This window comes from Solanum lycopersicum, chromosome 5 (assembly GCF_036512215.1).
Source record: "Solanum lycopersicum chromosome 5, SLM_r2.1".
NCBI lineage: Eukaryota > Viridiplantae > Streptophyta > Magnoliopsida > Solanales > Solanaceae > Solanum > Solanum lycopersicum.
The window spans coordinates 36,244,004-36,259,919 of NC_090804.1; positions in this window are offsets into that span (position 1 = coordinate 36,244,004).

The window sequence follows — 15,916 nt, forward strand, 5'->3', positions numbered from 1 at the left end:
TTAATCAATTAATCAAAGTAACTAGGGTTTACGTGTTCCCCACAGGTTCATAACTTGATAATTCTAACTATAGAAATTCTTTCCTAGTATCTTGCATGCAAAGTGATAAGTTATGTATTTCTAAATCCTTGGTCCGGCATCTAAAAAATCTCACTCCGCACCTTGGTCCGGCTACGTGTGTTGCTTTCCTAACCCTTATCTTTACCTCATATTAAGCATCGTATTCGATATTTGACTAAGTTATTACCTTGTACCAATCAATACTAGCCTATTAGATAGTAAACACTAAATCTATGTTAATAATTCTTTTCCTATTACCTACCTCCTTGGTCCGGCAAGTAGCATTAAGGCGAGTTCTAACGTTTATCATCTGTTAAAAAGAATTCTAAGCAAAAGAATTATTAATACATGCAACACACTATTCTAGAATGGTTATTTTAGCTATGGTTATCTCATTATTTGCATATGGTTCCCAAAACCCTAGTTATGGAGTTTAGTTCCTCATAGCCATAAACACAATATTCAAATATGTTAAACAAGAATTCATGTACTTACTTCAATAAGAAAGAATAAAGTCCAAAAATTTTCTTGATTAATCACCAAAAATCACTTGTAATAATCTCCAAAAATCAAACACTAATACACAAAGTCTAATAATATGATGTCTAATCTCCCAGAGTCTAACCTCAAAAACGAGGTTTTTCGAACTATTTATAAAAAAAGACCTAATTACACAAGGATTCTAATTACTGGAAATCTGCCAAAACGCGGCTGGGTTGACGGACCACGCGACGGACCGTCGTGGACTCCGTCGTCCCATACTTGGTGCAATTTCTTTTGCTGCTTTCTTCATTCCCCTCGACGGCAAGTGTGACGGACCGTCATAGGCACAACGGTCCGTCGAGGGTCTTTGCTTCAAAATACTTCAATTCTTGGAATTTGGGTACTGGGATCACTTTTCTGATCTTCACAACGAACCTGCAGGACGGACCGTCATAGCCATGACGGACCGTCCCAAGCTTCGTAATCCCACACTTGGTCAGACTTCCCCATCTTCCTTCAGCAGCTTCTCTACGCTGCCACCTACCGACCGTCACAGGAACGACGGACCGTCATAAGCTCCGTAGGTGGTCTCTTCTGCATTTTTTTGCTCAAAATCTCCGCTTTCAGCTCTTGACAGATTTCCTGCAAAACAAAGAGAAACTTATATCAAAATTCGCACAAAAAAGGCTTTCGGAAAGAATAAACTTAAGGAAGAAGTATTAATTATACCGTGAAACCACGGTATATCAACACCCTCAACTTAAATTCGTTGTTTGTCCTCAAGCGACGCACTATGACTCACTACACAATCTTTGTACAATAGTATTCATGTTTTATCCTTTGCAATCATTTGGCTATCAATCCCAATTAATCTCATCAAATATATGCATGCTATCACTATTAGGCTTGAATTTTGTGGGATTCAAACATGACACAGACTCACCATGCCCTAACAACTATCCTCTTCAATTTCTCATCGACGTGCTAACAATTCCGGTATTGCAACTAGTGTCCTCACTTTAGAACAAAATCCTCATTTTTCACACAATGATTTCAGTTTGAGTATAAGGATTAAATATCAACACTCGCTCTCAGAACAAAGTCACACTCATTCATACCTATTGCCATAAGCTTGCCCTTATTTTCACTGCCTTAAGTTCGCTATACAACCATTAGGATTACGATAGGACTTTTTTAGCTTGTAACGTAGGCTCAGAGTCAGGTAGGGTATATTTAGATATACTTTAGTGACTTTTTGCCCTCCTTGACATATCGGCTAAACCTTACACTTTCTATGACTTTATCTCGCCTAGTTTCTCCCATTCTTTAACCTTGCTATTTTCCCTTCTTTCTTCATTTGTGTAGGTGACGCTTTTCTTTTCTTATTTGTAATTCTTGAATATTTTTTTTTCTTTCCTTTTGTTTCAAAGAGTTCCTTAGTCACTTTACTTTTGTTCTTTCTCTGTCTTTGTTCTTTCAACCCCACTTTCCAGAGCATTCCTCAAAACAGCCACCCTTAACTCATGGCTTTGCCATTAGTCAAGGTACACAATACCCAAAGTCGGGTCAGGTCCATAATGAAGGTTGTTTATGCATTAGCCACCCTCAACTTATGCTTTTGGCATAAGCTGAGGTGCACATGTCCAATGAGGGACAAGGGCCAACATATTGTTCCCAGAAAAGATCAGTTGGGGTGAAAAAGAAAGGTCTAATTTTAAGCTCAAATTATTTGGATCAAAGAAGGATAACTTTCATTTGGTTTCTTTTAATTAGGCTAGAAATGGGCTATCTTGAATAAGGGCCTATGATCCTTTCCTAATTGTCTGTTACAACTTACTTTTAGCAGGACTAAGCAGGCAAGTTCTAGCTCAGTACCAGTAGTGGACTATTCAACTTTCCTCACACTCACTTGACATCTCATCACTATACCTGATTATCAGACACCTAGTTTGACTTGAAGATTTAGGGTAATGCAATGGTGTAACTCTTTTTCATGTTTAGAGCCACACAATTATAAGTTACTACGCCTAGTCATGCAACATTTTCCAGTTTTATCAGGATATCATTTTAGCCATGATGCTTCAGAGATAAACTATGTACAAAAGATATAATGTGTCGGTTCAACAGAAAAAATAAATCGGTCTTTTGGGGAAAAAGAACACAGGCAAGAAAACCCCAAAAGAGGATAGTGAGTTGGGCTACTCAGACTTCACCCTAACATTCACTTTTCATTTACCCCACCCCCAACAAAAAAAGCATGCAATTTTCCTTAATGCATAAAAAAGATCTAAAGATTAGAGGGGTAGGTGAAGCAAACCTGTGGCGCATAGCGCCGTCGATCAGCAAGCTGGTGGGTCCGGTTTCCTGGAACCCACATCCTCTACAATCTGGACACCCTCAGATGTGTCCTCAGTAATATGGACACTCTCAGTGATGTCCTCAGCAACAACCGCACAATCAGTAATGCCTCCTGCTATCTCTACAATGCAGGAGCTAGACGCCCCAGCCGCTATCTGCGATGCTCTAATTTTGTGTGCCTCCGCCTCAGCATGTGAGGCTCTCCTCACGGCCTCCATATCTCGGCGCTCCTTCTTCCTTGCTCGCGCCTCATCCTTGGATTGATCCCTACGCCTCTTGGAACTCTCTCGAGGGGAAGGTGGGGGAATTTCTGAAGTAGCAAATAGGGCCGCCAATACAGTGTCCTCAGCAGGCTCGACAGGCTCTGGCACTCTCGCCTCTAGGATCGTATCGATGTCTGCACGAAGATTGTCTATTGCATCCATAAGGGTCGACAAATCTACCGGAGGGGCTGGGCGGGCTAACACACTCAACTCAAATGCATCTAGGCGCTGGTTAACCTCAGCAATCTTCCCCTCGGTAAACTGCTGCATCTTCCTCCCTATACGCGCCTCAGACTCAGTAATCGACTACGGCTGGATATGATGCAGAAGAGTGGCCATTTTTGCCTCCAGTTTTTGGACGCTAGCAAGCGTGACCAGTGTTGGTAGAGGGGCTGTGCGAGAGGAGCTCGGGGCTGGGCTACTACCCGGGATAGACTCGACCGGGGTAGTGTCAGTGGACGCCTTTGTAGCGGTGCGGGCCTGGGCCACCGTATCCGCAAGATCATCAGCAAGTGGTGGAACCTATGGACGGGCCAACTCATTGGCCTCGTCTCTGATGAGGCCGATGTCAACGGTGCCCTGCAGGGTCTTCAACTGATCTATGTGCCATATGGGCACACCTGCGGTCCTGCAAAGGGAAAAAATAATACACGGGAAGGGGTAGGTAGTAGTGACCTTGAATGCCCTCTCGTGCATGACTTCCTGGAGAAGCCATGCAAAGTAAACCTCGAATCCGGCTATCATCGCCGCCATCAACACTGCTCGATCCCAGGTTACGATGTTATCAGCAGCTGTGAGGGAAAGGCAGTGACGGACGAGCAGCCTCAAGAACTTCACGACGAACGTGAGGTTGGCCTTCTTGATGGCCCCCTTCGGCTCAGTGACCCAATCTGCACCCTCTCCGTCGATTGATAGGTGCAGGGCCATCCACCTCTTGGTGGTCTCCCTTAGTGCCTGCTCGCGCAAAAACATGCCATCTTCCACTATCTGCCAAGGGTAGCAAAACTCGGCAGTGTGGGGAGTCCACGTAGCATCTGTACTCTCGTCATATAGGAACTGACGGATAGCTGGCAGGAAAATGTCATCCTGCATGGCCCGGACTCGAACCTGCTCCACTTTGGCCTATTTAGTGGGAGAAGCCCGCCTATCGATCTGTGATCGGAGAGTCGCTACGTAGGATGCGTAGAACTCTCGGACCACTTCCAGGCTGTATCGTTCCAACGGACGGGCTGTCCACTCTAAGTGATGCCTGGTGAATAGGTTGTGGATCTCCGACATCGATGGAAGACTCCCTGTAAGTACCCGCCGCTCCAAGGTGAGTGTCCGAGTCATTACTCCTTTATCAGTCAGGAATTTGGCGTCAAAGTAAACTTGAAACTGGCCTTCAACACACCACCAGTTTGGCTGGTCAGAGGCTGGGGTAGGGACCTTGGCTGGTGAACCGAATGTAGAGTCTGAACATCAGACGAGGCCGACGCTGTAGCAGTGGCGGGTGTGGGAACCTCAGCAGAGCTTGAAGCTTCCTCGGACCAGGATACTCCTAAGGAGCCAGACGCTCCTTCCTCATTTGTGGCTGACCCAGAGGGTGTGCTGGTCAGTGTGCGCTCCTCATCATACTGGGAGGCAGTGACTACGCCGGACGCCACCGTCTTGGTTGTGGCTCTGGGGGCACATGCAGCACGGGAAGGTTCGGAAGTGCCTAGGGGCACATATTCAGGGTCCCGCTTATCATCAGAGCCGATGATCAAGCGTGTAGACGGGGCAACAGACTTGGATTGCCCGCGTGCGTAGGTTCGGTCTTGCTTGGGTGCCATAGTAGATAGTACCTGCAAAGGATCACTATTAGTATGAGTAGTGTCAAACAAGACAGGCAAGCCTATACGACATAAAACATTTAAAATAGTGTGTTAGTGATAGTGAAACTGTATCACACGACGGGCTAGATGACGGCTCATCGTGGATATGACGGACCGTCATGAGGTCCGTCGTGTTGTACTTAGTCTATGTATATAAAAAGAACCCTGAAGGAGGGGTCTCTGACCATCATGACGGTCAGGCACGATGGTCCGTCGTAAGAGTCCGTCGTAGGACACTTAGAAAATGTTGGGAGACCCTTATCAGAGGGGTCTCTGACCATCATGACGGTCGTGCAGGACGGACCATCGAGGGGACGACGGTCCGTCGTAAGTGTCCGTCATAGGACACTTGGAAAATGTTGGGAGACCCTTAGCAGAGAGGTCTCTGACCATCATGACGGTCGTGCAGGACGGACCGTCGTGGGTATGACGGTCGTGCAGGACGGACCGTCGTGGGTATGACGGTCCGTCGTAGGACACTTAGAAAATTTTGAGAGATCCTTAGAAACAGGGTCTCTGACAACTAGAATGGTTGTGCAGGACAGACAGTCGTGAAGACAACGGTCCGTCACAGACGTCGTTGGGCAGGGGTGCTAGGGCTTGTGCAACGGACCCTACGACGATCCATCGTGTGTGCGACGGTCCGTCATCGGGGTCTCGTTCTGAGTAGCAGTGTTAGAACAGGGGGTACCCTATGCATCCCCGATGAACCCACATGGTCTCGTAGTGTTGTGGACCTATATGTGTCTATACCAACGACCTAGGAAACTACCAATGCAAAATCACCTATGCCTAGGGTTATCAACGTGGCACATACGAACATTTTGAGCCTAGGTTTAGACATAAGCATATAAATGAAACAATATACGACTAAGAACTAAGCTAATACTAACTACAAAACAAAAATGCAAGATAAATGAGTATAAATTTAGAGACACATACCTTGGAAATGGAGAAAAACAACTGGAGAATGATTTAGTTGGCAATGTAGGTACCTACAGCAGCAGCACTGACTAGTGGATGATAAGTATAAAGCTTAACAGGATTTTGGGATAAATGATCAGTGAGAAGAAGTGTGGAAGTTGAAAAGAGAGGGGAAGTAACAGGGTGAAATATGGAGGGGTGGGGAGTATAATCGGTCAGATTTTGAATAGGGTCCAGCCGGGTTGGGTTGGGTAGAATTCATTAATCACGCGACGGTTCCCCGATGACGGTTCGTCGCACTTGCGACGACCCGTCGTAAGTTCCGTCGTGTGTGCCCTAATTTCAAAATGACAAAAAAACGTACCTGGTGTGACGGATGTATACGACTGTCCGTCGCATGCGCAACGGTTCGTCGATGTATCCGTCAGTGGCTGCTGCGGAGTAGTTTTCTGTAGAATATCCTGGTGATGTGCCTGCAAATTTAAAACCCATTAATACAAAAATGCTACCATTATTAAAAAGACGATAAGTATTGGGTTTCCTCCCAACAAGCGCCTAATTTTATGTAGCGGCGCGACTGGGGCCACTTGATTACTCAGACTTCATCAAGATGGTATGCCTCGACCACTTAATTCGCCGATTCAGCATGCCCGAGATAGATTTTTATGAGCTCTCCATTAACCTTGAACCGCACACCCTCCTTAGTTTCCAACTCAACTGCTCCATGAGGGAATAGTTGGGTAACCGTGTAAGGACCAGTCCATTTGGACTCGAGTTTGCTTGGAAACAAGCGCAATCTTGAATTGAATAGAAGCACAAAATCCCCGACCATAAAATCTCATTTTTCAATTTTGTTGTCATGATACTTCTTCATCTTTTCTTTATATAGGGCTGAGCTTTCATAGGCTTTCAAGCGAAATTCATTAAGTGCATTCAACCGATTTAACCGTTGCTCTGCAGCTTCTCTCCAATCCATTTTTAACTTCTTCATGGCCTACATGGCTTTATGCTCTAACTCAACCGGAAGATGACAAGCTTTCCCGTATACAAGTTGGTATGCATACATACCTATGGGAGTCTTATATGTTGTCCGGTAGGCCCAAAGAGCATCATCAAGACTCCTTGACCAATCCGTTCTACTAGCATTCACTGTTTTGGACAATATCTGTTTGATCTCCCGATTCGATACTTTCACTTGCCCACTAGTTTGAGGGTAGTAAGGAGTGGCCACATTATGGTGAACACCGTATTTCTCCAATAACCCCTTGAACAATCTGTTGCAGAAGTGGGAGCCTCCATCAATAATAATGGCCCTTGGGGTGCCAAAATGGGAGAATATATTCTTTTTCAAGAATGCAGTGACACTCATCCCTTCTTTGTTTGCGAGGGCTATGGCTTCGACCCATTTAGATACATAAACAACTGCTACAAGAATGTACTTCATCCCATGAGAACTCACGAAAGGGCCCATAAAGTCAATACCCCACACATCAAATAACTCAATCACAAGAATGGGGTTTAGAGGGAGCTCTCGCTTTCTTGAAATACCACCATCTCGTTGACATTTGTCACATGCTTTAGCAAACCCATGAGCATCTTGATGAAGAGTTGGCCAATAGTAACCACATTGCAATATCTTGTGGGCGGTTCGGATTCCACTGTGATGTCCGCCAATATGTGAAGAATTGCATGCCTCCAACACACTCGACATTTCACATTCTGGCACACAACGCCGAATAAGCCCGTCGGCACAACTCCTATACAAGTATGGTTCATCCCAAAAGAACTTCTTCACATCGTACATGAACTTTTTCCTTTAATGAAAGGACAAGTCTGATGGAACGGTATCACTAGCCAAATAGTTCGCAAAATCTGCGAACCATAGAATCAAGTCTTGTGAAGCAGCCAATACATGTTAATCGGGGAAAGTATCATCAATGTAAGTCTTATCCCCTAACTCTCTCATAGCTTCATCCTCTAGATGAGACAAATGATCAGCAACTTGATTTTCAGTCCCTTTTCTATCCAGCACTTCAAAGTCAAATTCTTGCAGCAGTAATACCCAACGAATCAACCTTGGTTTTGCATCCTTCTTCGCCATCAAATATCTCAATGCTGAATGGTCAGTATGCACTATAACTCTAGTACCTAGCAAATAGGAGCGAAATTTGTCAAAAGCGAAGACTACTGCAGGGAGTTCTTGCTCAGTCACTGTGTAGTTCTTCTGAGCTTCATTTAGGGCTTTACTACCATAGTAAATTGGGTGAAGGATTTTGTTTCTTCTCCGTCGCAATACTACACCAAGAGCCACCGCACTAGCATTGCACATTACCTCAAATGGACTGTTCCAATACGGAGAAATAATGATAGGCGCAGACACTAACTTTTCTTTTAGCTCACCAAATGCTTTAAGATAGGATTCATCAAAACAAAATTTACATTCTTTCTCCAGCAATTTGCACAATGGGTGTGCAATCTTTGAAAAGTCTTTGATGAATCTCCGGTAAAAACCTGCATGCCCAAGAAACCTTCTCACACCTTTCATAGAGATCAGTGGGGGAAGTGTCTCTATTACCTCAACTTTATCTCGATCAACCTCTATGTCCTTTTCTGAAATGCGATGACCTAACACAATATTCTCTTTCACCATGAAATGACACTTTTCCCAGTTTAGTACCAAATTGCAGTCTTCACATCTCTTAAGAACCTCAGATAAATTGGTCAAACACCGCTCGAATGAATCACCAACCACAGAGAAATCATCCATAAAAACCTCTATAGTATCCTCCACCATGTCAGAAAATATTGACATCATACATCTTTGAAAGGTTGCGGGTGCATTGCACAACCCAAACGGCATTCTTCTGAACGCAAAAGTCCCATATGGACAAGTGAAAGTGGTTTTCTCTTGATCTTCTGGTGCAATAGAAATATTATTATACCCCGAATACCCATCAAGAAAACAATACCACCCTTTTTCGACAAGTCTATCCAGCATCTGATCCATGAAGGGCATAGGAAAATGGTCTTTTTCAGTCCATGAGCTCAGTTTACGGTAATCCATACACACCCTCCATCCAGTAACCGGTCTCATTGGAACAAGTTCATTCTTTTCGTTGGGGAGCACAGTCATTCCCCCTTTATTAAGTACACACTGAACCGGGCATACCCAACTACTATCGGCGATTGGATAGATTACTCCGGCATCCAACCACTTGATGATTTCCTTCTTCACAACCTCTTTCATAAGAGGATTCAAGCGTCTCTGGTGCTCAATACTCGGTTTATGATCATGAATGAGTTGGATTTTATGTGAGCAAATACCAGGAGGGATCCAAATAATGTCCGCAATGGTCCACCCAATAACTCTTTTGAACCTTTTTAGTACCTTCACCAAACTCTGAACCTGTTGTTCATCCAGGTCTGATGTAATGATTACCGGCAAAGTGTCACCCTTTCCTAAGAATTCATACCTGAGATGAGGTGGGAGAGCTTTTAGTTCTAATTTTGGAGCTTCCTGTATAGATGGTTTAGCGGGTGGGGACTCGCGATTCTTGATATCACGCTCAAATTTAATTGGTTTAAACCGAACATCACCTCGGTCAAGAGCCGCGACTAATGACTCATACTCTTCAATACATTCGCTATCAAAGTTCATTATCACTGCCGCTAGTGCTTCGACACCTAGACGTTCTTCTATTTGTGTATCAAATGTCTCACCCATGTTGTAGGATATAGCAGATGCCGATTGGAGCTCACCACTCTACCTCATGGACCTACAAATATTAAAGGTCACTTCCTCATTATTCAACTAAAATTTCATCTGCCCCTTTTCCATGTCTACTAAGGCTCTTCCCGTAGCTAGGAATGGCCTCCCAAGGATAATAGGCACTTCAAAATCAACCTCACAATCAAGAATAAAAAAATCAGCCGGAAAGATGAATGACTCCACTTTTACTAGCACATCATGAAGTATCCCTATGGGCCGTTTTACTGTTCGATCAGCCATCAGTAGCTGCATCGCAGTGGGCTTAAGGTCACCCAAACCCAACTTCTTGTAAATCGAGAGGTGCATGAGATTTATGCTTGCCCCCAGATCACATAATGCTTTCACAAAATGTAATAGCCTGATTGTACAAGCAATAGTGAACAGACCCGGATCTTCTTTCTTTTGGACTAGAGATCTTGTAGCATAGCACTATAATGCTGCATTCTATCATCATCCTTAAAAGTAACCGATCATTTCTTTTTGACCAAATCTTTCATAAACATGGCGTAACCGGGCATTTGTTCTAAAGCTTTTACCAAAGGGACATTGATAGAAAGTTGCTTCAACATTATTATAAAACGCCGATATTTACCATCCTCTGTCTTTTTCACTAATCTTTGAGGAAATGCGGGTGGTGTCCTAGGAATGGGAGTTACCTTTTTAGGCACTTCAGCATCTTCTGCACTGTTATCCTCTAAATTAGCATCAACATTTACAACTTTATCGGTGTCTTTTATCACCTCATTCTCATTAGATGGCATAGGTGGGTCAACGGGTTGCTTGCCACCGCGAGTAGTAATTGCCATACAATGTCCACCATTTTTCGGATTTTGGACAGTGTTGCTAGGAAGAGTGCCCGGTTGCCGTTTGTTCACAGTTGCAGATAATTGGGCCAATTGTAACTCAAGTTGCTTAATCGATATTGCATGTGTATCAACTTTTTTCCCAATACCCGCTAAATCATTCCTCAACTCTTTATTGTGCTCATCACTAGCATCGAACCTCCTCATCATTTTATGCAACATATCCTCAACTCGCAACGTACTACCTCCACCATCCCTAGGAGTAACTTCACGATTTTGAGGAGGAACATAGGGTCCATTCCTGTCGTTTCTATTACCATAGTTACCCCTGTTGAAGTTGTTGTCGCGATTGTAGTTTCCATCTCAGACATAATGACCCTCACGATTGTAGTTACCATAGTTCCAACCTTTGTTCCCTTGACCTTGGCGCCAATTCTCCTGATTAGAGCCTTTGGAACTTGGTAGGAAACCCCCCATCTGTTCATTTACTGCATAGGAGTCCTCCTCATAATAACACTCATCGATTGGAGGTGGTGGTTTAGCCAAGTAGTTGACTTCATTAATCTTTTCTGCACCCCTAGTGACATGTTTTAGTACCAACCCAAGCTCAGTTCTCATCTGAGCCATTTCTTCACGAATATCATCTGTGGCTGGGTTGTGAGTGGACGGCACTGCGAAGGTGTTTCTCCCTGTATCAGACTTCCTAGTACTCCAAGCTTTGTTGTTACGAGAGATTTTCTCTAATTTCTCAGCAATCTCAGCATAAGGGCATTCTCTATAAGATCCACCTGCTATAGTGTCCAACACCGCTTTATTGTTATCATCATGTCCGCGATAGAAGTATTCCTTCAGTGACTCATCATCAATACGGTGATTTGGGACACTTCTCAAGAATGAGGTGAATCTATCCCAAGAACTACTAACTGACTCTCCTGGTAGTGCCACAAAGTTATTCACCCTGTCTTTGTTGTTTAATTTCTTGGAGTCCGGATAGTAGCGTCCTAAGAAGACATCCCATAGTTGGTTCCAAGTAAAAATGGAGTTTTATGGGAGCTCAGTAAACAACATAGCAGCCTCTCCCGTCAGTGACAGAGGAAACACTCTGAGACCTATTACATCTAGATACAAATTAGGCCTACTCACACAACTTTTACACACTGCCCTTACCTTAGCTATATGGGCATGTGGATCCTCAGAAGGTAGCACTGAAAACAAACTTCTGGAAGTGAGCATTTGCATCAGGCTAGTAGTTACCACAAAAGTGTGGTCTGTGGGTAGAGGGGGCAAGACAAGTGGCCCATCCGAGTCTACTATGTTATCATACCCTCTGTAGTATACTTGGGGCCGTGGAACGGGATTTTGTCCCCTATGTTGATGTTCACCCGGAGCATCGGGTAACATCTGACCATGAACATCCACTGGATCTGGGATGTTCTGGTTTGGATCCTTATCATTTATTCAAAAGTTTCGATTCATATTGCGCTGTGTACACTCTAGCTCGTGATCGTAGGGAAACAAGGGTTCTCTTCCTCTCTGTGTATTTGGCATAAAAGGAGGATAGTTCTGAAAGGAAATTAAAAACAATAAAACAAAGTAAATTCAAGAAAATATCAACTAAACTTTAGTAATAAGTTCAAGTTAATCTAAAAGCTAATTTCCCCGGCAACGGCGCCAAAATTTGATATGCTCAAACTTACTTCTCAAATGAGAAGTAAAGCGGTCGCGTCAAGTAAATAACCCAACTAGTGAGGTTGGGATCGTTACCACGAGGAAAATAGTCTAGACTTAACTTCAACTTGTTATTACTATTGTCCGGTTGATGACTTCCTTAGAAAGTAAAAACATAAAAGGGGGGTTCTATCTCTAAAAAAGTGAAAATAAACAACGAACTATAAAGAGATAATTAACAGCTTTTAATTATGGGTTTTAATCAATTAATCAAAGTATCTAGGGTTTACGTGTTCCCCACAGGTTCATAACTTGATAATTCTAACTATAGCAATTCTTTCCTAGTATCTTGCATGCAAAGTGATAAGTTATGTATTTCTAAATCCTTGGTCCGGCATCTACAAAATCTCACTCCGCACCTTGGTCCGGCTACGTGTGTTGATTTCCTAACCCTTATATTTACCTCATATTAAGCAGCATATTCGATATTTGACTAAGTTATTACCTCGTACCAATCAATACTAGCCTATTAGATAGTATACACTAAATCTATGTTAATAATTCTTTTCCTATTACCTACCTCCTTAGTCCAGCAAGTAGCATTAAGGCGTGTTCTAACGTTGATCATCCGTTAAAAAGACTTCTAAGCGAAAGAATTATTAATACATGCAAGACACTATTCTAGAATTGTTATTTTAGCTAGGGTTATCTCATTATTTTCCTATGGTTCCCATAACCCTAGTTATGGAGTTTAGTTCCTCATAGCAATAAACACAATAGTCAAATATGTTAAACAAGAATTAATGTACTTACTTCAATTAGAAAGAATAAAGTCAGAAAATTTGCTTGATTAATCACCAAAAATCACTTGTAAGAATCTCCAAAAATCAAACACTAATACAAAAAGTCTAATAATATGATGTCTAATCTCCCAGAGTCTAACCTCAAAAACGAGGTTTTTCGAACTATTTATAAAAAAATAAAAACCTAATTACACAAGGATTCTAATTACTAGAAATCTGCCAAAACACGACTGGGTCGATGGACCGTCGTGGTCACAACGGACCGTCGTGGACTCCGTCATCCCATACTTGGTGCAATTTCTTTTGTTGCTTTCTTCATTCCCCTCGACGACAAGTGTGACGGACCGTCATAGGCACAACGGTCCGTCGAGGGTCTTCGTTTCAAAATACTTCAACTCTTGGAATTTGGGTACTGGGATCACTTCTCTGATCTTCACGACGAACCTGCAGGACGGACCATCATAGCCATGACGGACCATCACAAGCTTCGTAATCCCACACTTGGTCAGACTTCCCCATCTTCCTTCAGCAGCTGCTTTACGCTGCCACCTATGGACCGTCACAGGCACAACGGACCGTCATAAGCTCCGTAGGTGGTCTCTTCTGCATTTTTCGCTCAAAATCTCCGCTTTCAGCTTTGGACAGATTTCCTGCAAAACAAAGAGAAACTTATATCCAAATTAGCACAAAAAAGGATTTCGGACAGACTAAACTTAAGGAAAAAGTATTAATTATACAGTGAAACCACGGTATATCAACCCCACGCTCCAGCTGAAGGTGTGGATATGCCGGCTAACCTAGATGGGTTGACTAATGCTGAGGTGCGGGAATCTTTGTCCTAGATGGCACAAGCCATCACTATGCAGTCCTACGCCATGACTGCCTAGGTCAACCGGGAGAATGTTCAGAGGGAGAACCCACCTGTGTCTAGCATGGATGAAAGGCTGAGAGACTTCATGAGGATGAACCCTCTTATTTTCACAGGGTCTAAGGTTTTAGAGGATCCCCAAGAGTGTGTGGATGAGATTGATAATATTTTGGTTTCTATGGGGGCCTTAGTTAGTGAGAAAGAAGAGTTGGCTTCCTATAAACTCAAGGATGTTGCACAGACTTGGTGCAAGATGTGGAAGGATAGCCGTGTTCTGGGGAGTTCCGGTCACTTGAGATCTTTTTAAGAAACCCTTCCTCGAAATATTTTTCCCTAAGGACATGAGGAGGCCGAGGTTGAGGAGTTCATCAACCTTAAATAGGGATCGATGACACTATTCCCTAAATTTTGTGAAATTATCCAGGTATGCCACTTCTCTTGTGTCTAACAGTAGAGACGAGATTAGTAGATTCTTAAAAGGAATTACATAGGATCTCGAGGAGGAATTTAGGGCAGCAATGCTGCATGACATCATGGACATTTCAAGGCTTATGGTTCATGTCCAGCAAGTGGAGGAAAGCAAAAAGAGGAACACACTAGGGCAGGAAATAGGTCAAGGCAAGATGGGGAGAATTTTCCAAGGAAAAGTACTACTAAAATCAGGGATAAGCCCAGGTCTTACAAGGGACTCATCCACCAAGGGGAGTCAAGTTCATCATAGGGTCGCCATGATAGGAATTCCGGTCCAGAGTGTAGAGAGAGAATAAAGTAGATACACCTCAGGAGAGACCACCTTGCAGAAAGTGTGGAAAAATACATAGAAGAGAGTGTATGATGGGCACTAATGCTTGTTATAGTTGTGGCAAACCCGGGTCACATGGTGAAGGATTGTCCAATTAGGAGAAGTCAAGAAAAAGGGTAGGAAAGAGTTCAAACTAATGGTCCAAGTGAAGAGCCTCTAAGGAGGCAGTGATTCTTCGTACTCAAGTCTAGGGGTGCAGGGGAAGGCAATTCTTGTGATGTCTCGAGTGAGTATCCTTAATTAGTCCTTCATGTATTTGACTATGGATGGTGTTTATGCACTAGTATGAAGTTAATATGTTTGAGTCATCCTGTTGGTTTCTGATTGGTATGACTTATATGTTTTACTTAGATTGTATGCTTTCATGAGACTACTTTAAGAAAGAGTTCCTTTGTCTATTTATGTGAAGCTACTAGTAGGTTTGAAGTATGTGCACTATCATGTTAGTATGAAAGTCAGATATTCACTAATAGGGAATATTGAATTACCTATGTATGCATACATTATATAGATGACTTACTTATTGTTAGTAAAGAATAGTGTTATTCGGGGACGAATGTTCCTAAGGTGTGGGGGGGTTGGATAATGTAACAACCCTAAAAATTGATATGCTAAGTGATACTTAATGTGTCAATAATGCACATGATTAGAAAATGGTTCACACAGATTGATACGCGTAGAACCAGACTTCGAAATCCTTTATACATCCAAGCCAACTAATTTGGGGAGTTATGTGAGCTTGGTAAGGTTGGCTCCAACCACGTAGGGCTCTCGAATACGAAGTTTTACTTGAAGGAGTGTTTACCGGACTTAAAGGGGAAATCTTAGGTTTGGAGGGTCTAGGGGTAAAATGGTCTTTTTCCAGGCTAAGGGTAATATAATAATTACCCTAAATATATATTTAATTTTTTAATTAAGAAGGTGTATAGGAAATTTAGGGAGAGAGAGAGAGGATAAATTGAGCTCTTAAAGTGAGGTTTTGCTTCATTCGAGTTCTAACCTAAGTGGAAGCAATGAATTAATGTGATTTTTATTTAATCTATTGAATTATTATAATTAATTAATAATTATTATTTATTAGCTGATTTAAAATAAAATAAAAATCAGATTTTTAATAATTAAGTAAACCTTATTTGACTAAGTCCTAAACTAGACTCCTAAGCCTAATATAACTCCTATTCTCTCAAGTCTATCTCTCAACTCTCACGCTCAATCTCTCTTGTTATTTTACAGGATATTCTCTGCCAAAATAAGCTGCT